The sequence below is a fragment of the Rhinolophus sinicus genome, linkage group LG09, assembly GCF_036562045.2.
Source record: "Rhinolophus sinicus isolate RSC01 linkage group LG09, ASM3656204v1, whole genome shotgun sequence".
NCBI classification, from domain to species: domain Eukaryota; kingdom Metazoa; phylum Chordata; class Mammalia; order Chiroptera; family Rhinolophidae; genus Rhinolophus; species Rhinolophus sinicus.
This window is the reverse complement of record NC_133758.1, coordinates 29078606-29083072: the sequence shown is the minus strand read 5'-3', so window position 1 is coordinate 29083072 and position 4467 is coordinate 29078606. Positions and strand designations below refer to the sequence as shown.

The following is a 4467-nucleotide window of genomic DNA, read 5'->3' as shown; positions in this document are numbered from 1 at the left end:
CCCGAGTTACTGTCCCTCTGCTGAAGACCAAGATGAGTACTTGTGTGTGAGAGGTCTGTGCTCAGGCCATTTAAGAGGACATCGGGGTTTCTTGCAGCCTTCTGTCCCACCTGGATGGTTGGAATCCCCACTTTTTCACAGCCAGATGTTGTGGGGGATCCTCTTCCTGGCACCAGTACTCAGGGCTTGGGAGTCCAGTGTGGGGCTGGGGTCTCTCACTCCTCTGGTGGAACCTCCATGGCCGAGATATCTCTCTGAGTTCTCAGTTGCTGCACAGAAGTTTGAGGCCAGCCCATTTTATGTCTCCACCCCTTATACGAGTTTTGACGTGGTTATAAATCTTCTGTTTAGCCAGACTTCAGATGGTTCTTGTTGTTGATCACTGTATAATTTAGTTGTAATTTTAATGTGTTCACAGAAGGAAACAGGCACAGTGTTTATCTACTCCACCATCTTGGATCTTTCTCACTGAGCCCTTCTCTTTTATTTGACTTTCCTGTACATGGACTGGTGCCTGACTACAACACCCAGGTGAAACTTCCAGCCCCACAGTGCCCTGTGTTTGCCAGAGTGCTTTGTCAGTGGGAAGCAGACACTACAAGGCTGTTACTGCCTGTCACAGACACCCTGTAACTTCTACCTACTACAGGACATTCTCTGGAGGGCAGGCAAGGAATCCTGAAGGCATGCCTTATTTAACCAAATCAGTGCACACATACTGCCTGGCCATTAGACATGGAGGAAGTGTTGTGGGATCTCCAAGGAAGAGGAGGCCTGGCTTAGAATATTTGACAAGGGGATGGTGATTGGACTCCCTTTGTGTTGTTGAGAGCAGAACTAGGGCAAACCACTGAGAGTGTCAGGAAGCAAATTTTAATCCACTGTGAGGAAGAACTTTCTACCCCATTAGAGCCATCCAGAAAGAGAAGATTTTGTCTTAAGTGATTGTTTATCTGTCATTCATGGGAGTTGCCAGTCCCATTGCTGAAGAGCAAGAACTGACAGAAGAAGCTTTTTCACTCAAACTAAAGCCTATTAGTTTTTCTTTATTAGGCCCAAACCATTGGTCCTAATTATAGATCCTGGAACAACATCAAATAAAGCTAATCACTCTTGCACATTTTACAAGAGAGGCTTATAAATGAGTTTCTAATTGGTGGAATTTCAGGCATGATTATAAAGTGAAATAAAGAATTTCCGCCCGGTAGGGAGATATTTTGGGGGCAGTGTGGTCTTTTCACAGCCCCTAACTTATGCTACAAAGCTGACCAGCTATTATCCTGGGTTAGATGAATGTATGAGAAATTCATTTAGCTTTCAATTGCTAAAAATCCTTTTGGTGGGAACAAAGTTGCATCAGTAGGGCTTCAGAAGTTTCTTCTGAAGGTAAATGTCCCTTGCCCTTTAGACTCAGATTATGAAGTTGAGACCTGTGATTTAGGAAATGGCTGTGCCGGATTGGGCAGAGGCAGGAGGGGGCCACAAATGATCCCTGCATCTTGTTGTTCTCTTGCTTGGGTATCTTTGTAGAAAGAATGCAAACTGTTAGCCTAAGCTATGTTGTTTGCATCCACAAGCTGGACCCAAGAAGAGCTCTACCTGTTTATCAAGTCCCTGGTATGAAGCCACACAGTATGTCTTTACTGGAGGGTGCTCTGGCCCCTTCCTTTCATTTCACAGCACCCAAGAAACATTTGAGCTGCTTACTGGAAGTCACAAGCAGGGACAGGTGTCACTGCCAGCAAGGGGTGTCTTTAGGGTGTCTGCCTCCCCTTTCCATATCCCTTGCCTCCATTCTGCTCTCTTCTTTTGTGCACACTGTTTTGGACCACATTGGGTCCCAAGTATCAAGGAAGCAATAATGTAGTACTTAAGCTCCTACCTACTCTGTGTAGCCTGTACATCTAGCCCAGGGAGAGTGGTACAGTGAATTTTCTGGATACTTCCTGCTTCTCAGTCTTATTTGTTTATTTAACCAACCAATATTACTCTTTGTTTTAGATGGAACAAGAAAACACAGGCTGGCCCTTTATGCATGCACCCTTTCATGCATGTATCCATCCATGCATGCATCCATCTATCTATCTGTCCGTCCATCCATCCATCCATCCATCCATCCATCCATCCATCCATCCATCCATCCATCCATCCATCCATCCACACATTCATCCATGCCTCCACCCATGCAGCCACACACCCATTCATGCATGCCTTTACTTGACAAATACTTACTGAGCTTTGACATAAAGTCAGATACTCTGCTAGGCACTAGGGACACACTCAGGGTATAATGAGATCCTTGCATGATTATCTGAGAGAGAGGCTTGCCAATACCTGTGTCCAATACAAAGAGATAGTTGCTGCAGTGGAGGTTTGCACAAAGGGCAGTATGACCCAGGAGAGGACTGGCCATCTGGGGGAGTCAATGAAGGTGTTAAAGGAGCCTTGATAGTTGAGTCAGTGTTTTTTAGACAGACAAGTGGTCAGGGAAAGCTTTGTGCAGGTAAGCTCTGTCCAGAGGTAAGAGACAGCATGCCATGTTTAAGGAGAGGTTCTAAGAGGGCAGGGTCTGTACCTGCTTTTTTTTTTTTCCTTGAGAAGCTCGGGGAGAGAGACTTTTAAACAAAGAATCATAATACATTGTGATAAAGAGTTAATAAAGCTACGTGCAAGAGCTGGGGGAGCACTGAAGAAAAAGGATCTTGGGTGAGGGGGTTCCAGGAAAACTTCCCAAAGCAGGCCACATTTGAGTCCTTTCTTGCCAGGCAGATAGTCCATCATTTAGCTCCACACTCTACATCTGCTCACAGTGGACTCTTGCTTTTTCTAGAATACACAGCTATGCCTATAGCATTATGGGTATACACCTACATTAAAATTTTACTTTCTATCAAACCCATACATGTACATGATTACAAAATTCAAATGTATGACAAGACTTAAAAACCCTAGCATTTCCTTGGCCTATCCATCCTTACGCCTGAGTCTTACTCCCTAGAAACACCATTTTCAACATTTTAAGCTCTTATTGCTGGCATTTACCTTCATATTTCTAAATAATATTATTATATTGCTCTATCTTCAGAACATTATCTTTTAACTTCCATCCACATAACTGTAGGCTTTCTCTCTTTGAGCTGACATGCTGCACCTTGTCTTTCTTTCATTCTCCCAATACAGCTATATTGCAATTTTCTCTTAAGTGAATTTTTAGGATTTTCATATTTATATCTATGAAGATGTTCACAAAGGAATAAAAATGTGATTATTTCTTTTCTTTCCCCCCCGTTTTATTGAGATATAACTGACATACAGCACTGTGGGAGTTTCAGATGTATAGCATAATGACTTGACTTACATATATAGTAGTCCGCTCCGTATCTGCTCGGGACACATTCTAAGACCCCCAGTGAATGCCTGAAACCATGGATAGTACAGAACCTTACATAAACTAAGTTTTTTCTATAAATACATACCTATGATAAATTTTAATTTATAAATTAGGCACGATAAGAGATCAACAACAATAGCTAATAATAAAATAGAACAATTATGGCAATACACTGTAATAAACGTTATGAGGATGTGGTCTCTGTATCTCCCAAAATATGTTATTGTGCCGTACTTACCTTTTCACTTAAAGGAAGCACTTTACTGCTCTCTTTGGCATATCCAAATTGTCAGCATCGCTCCTCTTGTGCTTGGAGGCCATTATTAAGTCAAATCAGGGTTACCTGCACACAAGCACTGCGGTACTGTGGACCTGATAACTGAGCTGTCTACTAAGTGACTAGTGGGACGGCAGTATATATAGGGTGGATACGCTGGACAAAGGGATGATTCACATCCTGGGTGGGATGGAACAGGACAATGAGAGATTTCATCATGCTACTCAGAATAGCATGCGATTTAAAACTTATGAATTGTTTATTTCTGGAATTTCCCATTTAGTATTTTTGAACTTCAGTTGACCATGGGTAACTGAAAGTGCAGAAAGTGAAACTGTGGACAAGGGAGGATTACTGTATTATGAAATGATTACCATAATAAATTTAGTTAAGTCCATCATCTCATGTAGATTTAAAAATTCTTTTCCTAGTAAAAATATGGAATACTTCAGGAATTTGCATGTTATCTTTGCACAGGGACCATGTTAATCTCCGTATCATTCCAATTTTAGTATATGTGCTGCCAAAGTGAGCACTGATTCTTTTTCTTGAGCAACTTTTTGTTTTTCCAAGAGCTAAAGTTGTCATTGCCTAGTTTTCTATGTGCCTACCATTGATGCTTCCGCAAATTTTCTGGCAGAGCTACCGAGATTTCCTAGACACAGTCAAGCCCCTTGGGTGGCTGAACAGTGTTGTGTTTTCCTTGAAACCATCCCTCTGGGGCCACCAACCCCCAGCTCTACTTGATTTACACTGGATCATTTTAGGTATGCTGCACCCCTATTTCAGTTTCCCCTGC

The 4467-nt window shown here is 42.3% G+C and overlaps 1 non-coding gene across 1 annotated transcript; it reads right to left on the bottom strand.

The window, feature by feature from the left end:
- Positions 1-4100: 4100 nt before the first annotated feature.
- On the bottom strand, positions 4101-4204 carry LOC141567059 (U6 spliceosomal RNA). Its single transcript, XR_012489455.1, has one exon. It is a non-coding gene; the product is annotated as a U6 spliceosomal RNA (small nuclear RNA).
- Positions 4205-4467: the final 263 nt, after the last annotated feature.